Source organism: Symphalangus syndactylus, chromosome 6 (genome assembly GCF_028878055.3).
Source record: "Symphalangus syndactylus isolate Jambi chromosome 6, NHGRI_mSymSyn1-v2.1_pri, whole genome shotgun sequence".
Lineage (NCBI taxonomy): Eukaryota > Metazoa > Chordata > Mammalia > Primates > Hylobatidae > Symphalangus > Symphalangus syndactylus.
Genome location: NC_072428.2, coordinates 154,144,305 through 154,156,405, shown reverse-complemented (window position 1 = coordinate 154,156,405; position 12,101 = coordinate 154,144,305).

Genomic DNA, 12,101 nt, shown 5'->3' with positions numbered 1-12,101 from the left:
CAGATCAGAAAGAAGTTTCACAGAATGCTTCTGTGTAGTTTATATTTGAATATATTCCTTTTTCCACTACTACGCTCTTAGCGCTCCAAATGTCCAGTTGCATTTTCTACAGAAAGAGTGTTCAGATCTGCTCAACCAAAAGTATGGTTTAACTCTGTTAGCTGAATGCACAGATCAGAAAAAAGTTTCACCAAATGATTCTGTGTAGTTTATATTTGAAGACATTCCTTTTTCCACTATTACCCTCTTAGCGCTCCGAATCTGCACTTGCATTTTCTACAAAAAGAGTGTTTCATAACTGCTCAATCAAAAATATGTTTTATCTCTGTTAACTGAATTTACAGATCAGAAATAAGTTTCACAGAATGCATCTGTGTAGTTTTTATTTGAAGATATTCTTTTTCCCAATGTAGGCCTCTTAGCGCTTAGCATGTCCAATTGCAGTTTCTACAGAAAGAGTGTTTCAGAACGGCTCAATCAAAAGTAAGGTTCAACTCTGTTAGTTGAATGCACAGAACAGAAAGAATTTTCACAGAATGCTACTGTGTAGTTTATATTTGAATATATTCCTTTTTCCACTATTACCCTCTTAGCGCTCCGAATGTCCACTTGCATTTTCTACAGAAAGTGTGTTCAGAACTGCGCAATCAAAAGTATGGTTTAACTCTGTTAGCTTAATGAATATATCAGAAATAAGTTTCACACAACGCTTCTGTGTAGTTTTTATTTGAAGATATTATTTTTCCCAATAGAGGCCTCTTAGCGCTCAGAATGTCCAATTGCAGTTTCTACAGAAAGAGTGTTTCAGAAAGGCTCAATCAAAAGTAAGGTTCAACTCTGTTAGTTGAATGCACAGAACAGAAAGAAGTTTCATACAATGCTTCTGTGTAGTTTATATTTGAACATATCTTTTTTTCCACTATTACCCACTTAGCGCTACGAATGTCCAGTTGCATTTTCTACAGACAGAGTGTTTCAAAACTGCTGAATCAAAAGTATGGTTTAACTCTGTTAGCTGAATGCTCAGATAAGAAAGAAGTTTCACAGAATGCTTCTGTGTGGTTTATATTTGAATATATTCCTTTTTCCACTACTACGCTATTAGCGCTCCAAATGTCCAGTTGCATTTTCTACAGAAAGAGTGTTCAGATCTGCTCAATCAAAAGTATGGTTTAACTCTGTTAGCTGAATGCACAGATGAGAAAGAAGTTTCACCGAATGATTCTGTGTAGTTTATATTTGAAGACATTCCTTTTTCCACTATTACCCACTTAGCGCTCCGAATCTCCACTTGCATTTTCTACAAAAAGAGTGTTTCATAACTGCTCAATCAAAAATATGTTTTATCTCTGTTAACTGAATTTACAGATCAGAAATAAGTTTCACAGAATGCATCTGTGTAGTTTTTAATTGAAGATATTCTTTTTCCCAATATAGGCCTCTTAGCGCTTAGCATGTCCAATTGCAGTTTCTACAGAAAGAGTGTTTCAGAACGGCTCAATCAAAAGTAAGGTTCAACTCTGTTAGTTGAATGCACAGAACAGAAAGAATTTTCACAGAATGCTACTGTGTAGTTTATATTTGAATATATTCCTTTTTCCACTATTACCCTCTTAGCGCTCCGAATGTCCACTTGCATTTTCTACAGAAAGAGTGTTCAGAACTGCGCAATCAAAAGTATGGTTTAAATCTGTTAGCTTAATGAACATATCAGAAATAAGTTTCACACAATGCTTCTGTGTAGTTTTTATTTGAAGTTATTATTTTTCCCAATATAGGCCTCTTAGCGCTCAGAATGTCCAATTGCAGTTTCTACAGAAAGAGTGTTTCTGAACGGCTCAATCAAAACTAAGGTTCAACTCTTTTAGTTGAACAAACAGAACAGAAAGAAGTTTCACACAATTCTTCTGTGTAGTTTTTATTTGTAGACATTCTTTTTCCCAATATAGGCCTCTTAGCGCTCAGAATGTCCAATTGCAGTTTCTACAGAAAGAGTGTTTCAGAACGGCTCAATCAAAAGTAAGGTTCAACTCTGTTAGTTGAATGCACAGAACAGAAAGAAGTTTCATACAATGCTTCTGTGTAGTTTATATTTGAACATATTCTTTTTTCCACTATTACCCACTTAGCGCTACGAATGTCCAGTTGCATTTTCTACAGACAGAGTGTTTCAAAACTGCTCAATCAAAAGTATGGTTTAACTCTGTTAGCTGAATGCTCAGATCAGAAAGAAGTTTCACAGAATGCTTCTGTGTAGTTTATATTTGAATATATTCCTTTTTCCACTACTACGCTCTTAGCGCTCCAAATGTCCAGTTGCATTATCTACAGAAAGAGTGTTCAGATCTGCTCAATCAAAAGTATGGTTTAACTCTGTTAGCTGAATGCACAGATCAGAAAGAAGATTCACCGAATGATTCTGTGTAGTTTATATTTGAAGACATTCCTTTTTCCACTATTACCCTCTTAGCGCTCCGAATCTCCACTTGCATTTTCTACAAAAAGAGTGTTTCATAACTGCTCAATCAAAAATATGTTTTATCTCTGTTAACTGAATTTACAGATCAGAAATAAGTTTCACAGAATGCATCTGTGTAGTTTTTATTTGAAGATATTCTTTTTCCCAATGTAGGCCTCTTAGCGCTTAGCATGTCCAATTGCAGTTTCTACAGAAAGAGTGTTTCAGAACGGCTCAATCAAAAGCAAGGTTCAACTCTGTTAGTTGAATGCACAGAACAGAAAGAATTTTCACAGAATGCTACTGTGTAGTTTATATTTGAATATATTCCTTTTTCCACTATTACCCTCTTAGCGCTCCGAATCTCCACTTGCATTTTCTACAAAAAGAGAGTTTCATAACTGCTCAATCAAAAATATGTTTTATCTCTGTTAACTGAATTTACAGATCAGAAATAAGTTTCACAGAATGCATCTGTGTAGTTTTTATTTGAAGGTATTCTTTTTCCCAATATAGGCCTCTTAGCGCTTAGCATGTCCAATTGCGGTTTCTACAGAAAGAGTGTTTCAGAACGGCTCAATCAAAAGTAAGGTTCAACTCTGTTAGTTGTATGCACAGAACATAAAGTATTTTCACAGAATGCTACTGTGTAGTTTATATTTGAATATATTCCTTTTTCCACTATTACACTCTTAGCGCTCCGAATGTCCACTTGCATTATCTACAGAAAGAGTGTTCAGAACTGCGCAATCAAAAGTATGGTTTAACTCTGTTAGCTTAATGAACATATCAGAAATAAGTTTCACACAATGCTTCTGTGTAGTTTTTATTTGAAGATATTAATTTTCCCAATATAGACCTCTTAGCGCTCAGAATGTCCAATTGCAGTTTCTACAGAAAGAGTGTTTCAGAAAGGCTCAATCAAAAGTAAGGTTCAACTCTGTTCGTTGAATGCACAGAACAGAAAGAAGTTTCATACAATGCTTCTGTGTAGTTTATATTTGAACATATTCTTTTTTCCACTATTACCCACTTAGCGCTACGAAAGTCCAGTTGCATTTTCTACAGACAGAGTGTTTCAAAACTGCTCAATCAAAAGTATGGTTTAACTCTGTTAGCTGAATGCTCAGATCAGAAAGAAGTTTCACAGAATGCTTCTGTGTAGTTTATATTTGAATATATTCCTTTTTCCACTACTACTCTCTTAGCGCTCCAAATGTCCAGTTGCATTTTCTACAGAAAGAGTGTTCAGATCTGCTCAATCAAAAGTATGGCTTAACTCTGTTAGCTGAATGCACAGATCAGAAAGAAGTTTCACAGAATGATTCTGTGTAGTTTATATTTGGAGACATTCCTTTTTCCACTATTACCCTCTTAGCGCTCCGAATCTCCACCTGCATTTTCTACAGAAAGAGTGTTTCAGAACGGCTCAATCAAAACTAAGGTTCAACTCTTTTAGTTGAACAAACAGAACAGAAAGACGTTTCACACAATTCTTCTGTGTAGTTTTTATTTGTAGACATTCTTTTTCCCAATATAGGCCTCTTAGCGCTCAGAATGTCCAATTGCAGTTTCTACAGAAAGAGTGTTTCAGAACGGCTCAATCAAAACTAAGGTTCAACTCTTTTAGTTGAACAAACAGAACAGAAAGAAGTTTCACACAATTCTTCTGTGTAGTTTTTATTTGTAGACATTCTTTTTCCCAATATAGGCCTCTTAGCGCTCAGAATGTCCAATTGCAGTTTCTACAGAAAGAGTGTTTCAGAACGGCTCAATCAAAACTAAGGTTCAACTCTTTTAGTTGAACAAACAGAACAGAAAGAAGTTTCACACAATTCTTCTGTGTAGTTTTTATTTGTAGACATTCTTTTTCCCAATATAGGCCTTTTAGCGCTCAGAATGTCCAATTGCAGTTTCTACAGAAAGAGTGTTTCAGAACGGCTCAATCAAAAGTAAGGTTCAACTCTGTTAGTTGAATGCACAGAACAGAAAGAAGTTTCATACAATGCTTCTGTGTAGTTTATATTTGAACATATTCTTTTTTCCACTATTACCCACTTAGCGCTACGAATGTCCAGTTGCATTTTCTACAGACAGAGTGTTTCAAAACTGCTGAATGAAAAGTATGGTTTAACTCTGTTAGCTGAATGCTCAGATCAGAAAGAAGTTTCACAGAATGCTTCTGTGTAGTTTATATTTGAATATATTCCTTTTTCCACTACTACGCTATTAGCGCTCCAAATGTCCAGTTGCATTTTCTACAGAAAGAGTGTTCAGATCTGCTCAATCAAAAGTATGGTTTAACTCTGTTAGCTGAATGCACAGATCAGAAAGAAGTTTCACCGAATGATTCTGTGTAGTTTATATTTGAAGACATTCCTTTTTCCACTATTACCCTCTTAGCGCTCCGAATCTCCACTTGCATTTTCTACAAAAAGAGTGTTTCATAACTGCTTAATCAAAAATATGGTTTATCTCTGTTAACTGAATTTACAGATCAGAAATAAGTTTAGCAGAATGCATCTGTGTAGTTTTTATTTGAAGATATTCTTTTTCCCAATGTAGGCCTCTTAGCGCTTAGCATGTCCAATTGCAGTTTCTACAGAAAGAGTGTTTCAGAACGGCTCAATCAAAAGTAAGGTTCAACTCTGTTAGTTGAATGCACAGAACAGAAAGAATTTTCACAGAATGCTACTGTGTAGTTTATATTTGAATATATTCCTTTTTCCACTATTACCCTCTTAGCGCTCCGAATGTCCACTTGCATTTTCTACAGAAAGAATGTTCAGAACTGCGCAATCAAAAGTATGGTTTAACTCTGTTAGCTTAATGAACATATCAGAAATAAGTTTCACACAATGCTTCTGTGTAGTTTTTATTTGAAGATATTATTTTTCCCAATATAGGCCTCTTAGCGCTCAGAATGTCCAATTGCAGTTTCTACAGAAAGAGTGTTTCAGAAAGGCTCAATCAAAAGTCAGGTTCAACTCTGTTAGTTGAATGCACAGAACAGAAAGGAGTTTCATACAATGCTTCTGTGTAGTTTATATTTGAACATATTCTTTTTTCCACTATTACCCACTTAGCGCTACGAATGTCCAGTTGCATTTTCTACAGACAGAGTGTTTCAAAACTGCTCAATCAAAAGTATGGTTTAACTCTGTTAGCTGAATGCTCAGATCAGAAAGAAGTTTCACAGAATGCTTCTGTGTAGTTTATATTTGAATATATTCCTTTTTCCACTACTACACTCTTAGCGCTCCAAATGTCCAGTTGCATTTTCTACAGAAAGAGTGTTCAGATCTGCTCAATCAAAAGTATGATTTAACTCTGTTAGCTGAATGCACAGATCAGAAAGAAGTTTCACAGAATGTTTCTGTGTAGTTTATATTTGGAGACATTCCTTTTTCCACTATTACCCTCTTAGCGCTCCGAATCTCCACTTGCATTTTCTACAGAAAGAGTGTTTCAGAACGGCTCAATCAAAACTAATGTTCAAATCTTTTAGTTGAACAAACAGAACAGAAAGAAGTTTCACACAATTCTTCTGTGTAGTTTTTATTTGTAGACATTCTTTTTCCCAATATAGGCCTCTTAGCGCTCAGAATGTCCAATTGCAGTTTCTACAGAAAGAGTGTTTCAGAACGGCTCAATCAAAAGTAAGGTTCAACTCTGTTAGTTGAATGCACAGAACAGAAAGAATTTTCACAGAATGCTACTGTGTAGTTTATATTTGAATATATTCCTTTTTCCACTATTACCCTCTTAGCGCTCCGAATGTCCACTTGCATTTTCTACAGAAAGAGTGTTCAGAACTGCGCAATCAAAAGTATGGTTTAACTCTGTTATCTTTATGAACATATCAGAAAGAAGTTTCACACAATGCTTCTGTGTAGTTTTTATTTGAAGATATTATTTTTCCCAATAGAGGCCTCTTAGCGCTCAGAATGTCCAATTGCAGTTTCTACAGAAAGAGTGTTTCAGAAAGGCTCAATCAAAAGTAAGGTTCAACTCTGTTAGTTGAATGCACAGAACAGAAAGAAGTTTCATAAAATGCTTCTGTGTAGTTTATATTTGAACATATTCTTTTTTCCACTATTACCCACTTAGCGCTACGAATGTCCAGTTGCATTTTCTACAGACAGAGTGTTTCAAAACTGCTCAATCAAAAGTATGGTTTAACTCTGTTAGCTGAATGCTCAGATCAGAAAGAAGTTTCACAGAATGCTTCTGTGTAGTTTATATTTGAATATATTCCTTTTTCCACTACTACTCTCTTAGCGTTCCAAATGTCCAGTTGCATTTTCTACAGAAAGAGTGTTCAGATCTGCTCAATCAAAAGTATGGTTTAACTCTGTTAGCTGAATGCACAGATCAGAAAGAAGTTTCACAGAATGATTCTGTGTAGTTTATATTTGGAGACATTCCTTTTTCCACTATTACCCTCTTAGCGCTCCGAATCTCCACTTGCATTTTCTACAGAAAGAGTGTTTCAGAACGGCTCAATCAAAACTAAGGTTCAACTCTTTTAGTTGAACAAACAGAACAGAAAGATGTTTCACACAATTCTTCTGTGTAGTTTTTATTTGTAGACATTCTTTTTCCCAATATAGGCCTCCTAGCGCTCAGAATGTCCAATTGCAGTTTCTACAGAAAGAGTGTTTCAGAACGGCTCAATCAAAAGTAAGGTTCAACTCTGTTAGTTGAATGCAAAGAACTGAAAGAAGTTTCATACAATGCTTCTGTGTAGTTTATATTTGAACATATTCTTTTTTCCACTATTACCCACTTAGCGCTACGAATGTCTAGTTGCATTTTCTACAGACAGAGTGTTTCAAAACTGCTCAATCAAAAGTATGGTTTAACTCTGTTAGCTGAATGCTCAGATCAGAAAGAAGTTTCACGGAATGCTTCTGTGTAGTTTATATTTGAATATATTCCTTTTTCCACTACTACGCTCTTAGCGCTCCAAATGTCCAGTTGCATTTTCTACAGAAAGAGTGTTCAGATCTGCTCAATCAAAAGTATGGTTTAACTCTGTTAGCTGAATGCACAGATCAGAAAGAAGTTTCACCGAATGATTCTGTGTAGTTTATATTTGAAGACATTCCTTTTTCCACTATAACCCTCTTAGCGCTTCGAATCTCCACTTGCATTTTCTACAAAAAGAGTGTTTCATAACTGCTCAATCAAAAATATGTTTTATCTCTGTTAACTGAATTTACAGATCAGAAATAAGTTTCACAGAATGCATCTGTGTAGTTTTTATTTGAAGATATTCTTTTTCCCAATGTAGGCCTCTTAGCGCTTAGCATGTCCAATTGCAGTTTCTACAGAAAGAGTGTTTCAGAACGGCTCAATCAAAAGTAAGGTTCAACTCTGTTAGTTGAATGCACAGAACAGAAAGAATTTTCACAAAATGCTACTGTGTAGTTTATATTTGAATATATTCCTTTTTCCACTATTACCCTCTTAGCGCTCCGAATGTCCACTTGCATTTTCTACAGAAAGAGTGTTCAGAACTGCGCAATCAAAAGTATGGTTTAACACTGTTAGCTTAATGAACATATCAGAAATAAGTTTCACACAATGCTTCTGTGTAGTTTTTATTTGAAGATATTATTTTTCCCAGTAGAGGCCTCTTAGCGCTCAGAATGTCCAATTGCAGTTTCTACAGAAAGAGTGTTTCAGAAAGGCTCAATCAAATGTAAGGTTCAACTCTGTTAGTTGAATGCACAGAACAGAAAGTAGTTTCATACAATGCTTCTGTGTAGTTTATATTTGAACATATTCTTTTTTCCACTATTACCCACTTAGCGCTACGAATGTCCAGTTGCATTTTCTACAGACAGAGTGTTTCAAAACTGCTCAATCAAAAGTATGGTTTAACTCTGTTAGCTGAATACCCAGATCAGAAAGAAGTTTCACAGAATGCTTCTGTGTAGTTTATATTTGAATATATTCCTTTTTCCACTACTACGCTCTTAGCGCTCCAAATGTCCAGTTGCATTTTCTACAGAAAGAGTGTTCAGATCTGCTCAATCAAAAGTATGGTTTAACTCTGTTAGCTGAATGCACAGATCAGAAAGAAGTTTCACAGAATGATTCTGTGTAGTTTATATTTGGAGACATTCCTTTTTCCACTATTAGCCTCTTAGCGCTCCGAATTTCCACTTGCATTTTCTACAGAAAGACTGTTTCAGAACGGCTCAATCAAAACTAAGGTTCAACTCTTTTAGTTGAACAAACAGAACAGAAAGAAGTTTCACACAATTCTTCTGTGTAGTTTTTATTTGTAGACATTCTTTTTCCCAATATAGGCCTCTTAGCGCTCAGAATGTCCAATGGCAGTTTCTACAGAAAGAGTGTTTCAGAACGGCTCAATCAAAAGTAAGGTTCAACTCTGTTAGTTGAATGCACAGAACAGAAAGAAGTTCCATACAATGCTTCTGTGTAGTTTATATTTGAACATATTCTTTTGTCCACTATTACCCACTTAGCGCTACGAATGTCCAGTTGCATTTTCTACAGACAGAGTGTTTCAAAACTGCTCAATCAAAAGTGTGGTTTAACACTGTTAGCTGAATGCTCAGATCAGAAAGAAGTTTCACAGAATGCTTCTGTGTAGTTTATATTTGAATATATTACTTTTTCCACTACTACGCTCTTAGCGCTCCAAATGTCCAGTTGCATTTTCTACAGAAAGAGTGTTCAGATCTGCTCAATCAAAAGTATTTTTTAACTCTGTTAGCTGAATGCACAGATCAGAAAGAAGTTTCACCGAATGATTCTGTGTAGTTTATATTTGAAGACATTCCTTTTTCCACTATTACCCCCTTAGCGCTCCGAATCTCCACTTGCATTTTCTACAAAAAGAGTGTTTCATAACTGCTCAATCAAAAATATGTTTTATCTCTGTTAACTGAATTTACAGATCAGAAATAAGTTTCACAGAATGCATCTGTGTAGTTTTTATTTGAAGATATTCTTTTTCCCAATGTAGGCCTCTTAGCGCTTAGCATGTCCAATTGCAGTTTCTACAGAAAGAGTGTTTCAGAACGGCTCAATCAAAAGTAAGGTTCAACTCTGTTAGTTGAATGCACAGAACAGAAAGAATTTTCACAAAATGCTACTGTGTAGTTTATATTTGAATATATTCCTTTTTCCACTATTACCCTCTTAGCGCTCCGAATGTCCACTTGCATTTTCTACAGAAAGAGTGTTCAGAACTGCGCAATCAAAAGTATGGTTTAACACTGTTAGCTTAATGAACATATCAGAAATAAGTTTCACACAATGCTTCTGTGTAGTTTTTATTTGAAGATATTATTTTTCCCAGTAGAGGCCTCTTAGCGCTCAGAATGTCCAATTGCAGTTTCTACAGAAAGAGTGTTTCAGAAAGGCTCAATCAAATGTAAGGTTCAACTCTGTTAGTTGAATGCACAGAACAGAAAGTAGTTTCATACAATGCTTCTGTGTAGTTTATATTTGAACATATTCTTTTTTCCACTATTACCCACTTAGCGCTACGAATGTCCAGTTGCATTTTCTACAGACAGAGTGTTTCAAAACTGCTCAATCAAAAGTATGGTTTAACTCTGTTAGCTGAATACCCAGATCAGAAAGAAGTTTCACAGAATGCTTCTGTGTAGTTTATATTTGAATATATTCCTTTTTCCACTACTACGCTCTTAGCGCTCCAAATGTCCAGTTGCATTTTCTACAGAAAGAGTGTTCAGATCTGCTCAATCAAAAGTATGGTTTAACTCTGTTAGCTGAATGCACAGATCAGAAAGAAGTTTCACAGAATGATTCTGTGTAGTTTATATTTGGAGACATTCCTTTTTCCACTATTAGCCTCTTAGCGCTCCGAATTTCCACTTGCATTTTCTACAGAAAGAGTGTTTCAGAACGGCTCAATCAAAACTAAGGTTCAACTCTTTTAGTTGAACAAACAGAACAGAAAGAAGTTTCACACAATTCTTCTGTGTAGTTTTTATTTGTAGACATTCTTTTTCCCAATATAGGCCTCTTAGCGCTCAGAATGTCCAATGGCAGTTTCTACAGAAAGAGTGTTTCAGAACGGCTCAATCAAAAGTAAGGTTCAACTCTGTTAGTTGAATGCACAGAACAGAAAGAAGTTCCATACAATGCTTCTGTGTAGTTTATATTTGAACATATTCTTTTGTCCACTATTACCCACTTAGCGCTACGAATGTCCAGTTGCATTTTCTACAGACAGAGTGTTTCAAAACTGCTCAATCAAAAGTGTGGTTTAACTCTGTTAGCTGAATGCTCAGATCAGAAAGAAGTTTCACAGAATGCTTCTGTGTAGTTTATATTTGAATATATTACTTTTTCCACTACTACGCTCTTAGCGCTCCAAATGTCCAGTTGCATTTTCTACAGAAAGAGTGTTCAGATCTGCTCAATCAAAAGTATTTTTTAACTCTGTTAGCTGAATGCACAGATCAGAAAGAAGTTTCACCGAATGATTCTGTGTAGTTTATATTTGAAGACATTCCTTTTTCCACTATTACCCCCTTAGCGCTCCGAATCTCCACTTGCATTTTCTACAAAAAGAGTGTTTCATAACTGCTCAATCAAAAATATGTTTTATCTCTGTTAACTGAATTTACAGATCAGAAATAAGTTTCACAGAATGCATCTGTGTAGTTTTTATTTGAAGATATTCTTTTTCCCAATGTAGGCCTCTTAGCGCTTAGCATGTCCAATTGCAGTTTCTACAGAAAGAGTGTTTCAGAACGGCTCAATCAAAAGTAAGGTTCAACTCTGTTAGTTGAATGCACAGAACAGAAAGAATTTTCACAAAATGCTACTGTGTAGTTTATATTTGAATATATTCCTTTTTCCACTATTACCCTCTTAGCGCTCCGAATGTCCACTTGCATTTTCTACAGAAAGAGTGTTCAGAACTGCGCAATCAAAAGTATGGTTTAACACTGTTAGCTTAATGAACATATCAGAAATAAGTTTCACACAATGCTTCTGTGTAGTTTTTATTTGAAGATATTATTTTTCCCAGTAGAGGCCTCTTAGCGCTCAGAATGTCCAATTGCAGTTTCTACAGAAAGAGTGTTTCAGAAAGGCTCAATCAAATGTAAGGTTCAACTCTGTTAGTTGAATGCACAGAACAGAAAGTAGTTTCATACAATGCTTCTGTGTAGTTTATATTTGAACATATTCTTTTTTCCACTATTACCCACTTAGCGCTACGAATGTCCAGTTGCATTTTCTACAGACAGAGTGTTTAAAAACTGCTCAATCAAAAGTATGGTTTAACTCTGTTAGCTGAATACCCAGATCAGAAAGAAGTTTCACAGAATGCTTCTGTGTAGTTTATATTTGAATATATTCCTTTTTCCACTACTACGCTCTTAGCGCTCCAAATGTCCAGTTGCATTTTCTACAGAAAGAGTGTTCAGATCTGCTCAATCAAAAGTATGGTTTAACTCTGTTAGCTGAATGCACAGATCAGAAAGAAGTTTCACAGAATGATTCTGTGTAGTTTATATTTGGAGACATTCCTTTTTCCACTATTAGCCTCTTAGCGCTCCGAATTTCCACTTGCATTTTCTACAGAAAGACTGTTTCAGAACGGCTCAATCAAAACTAAGGTTCA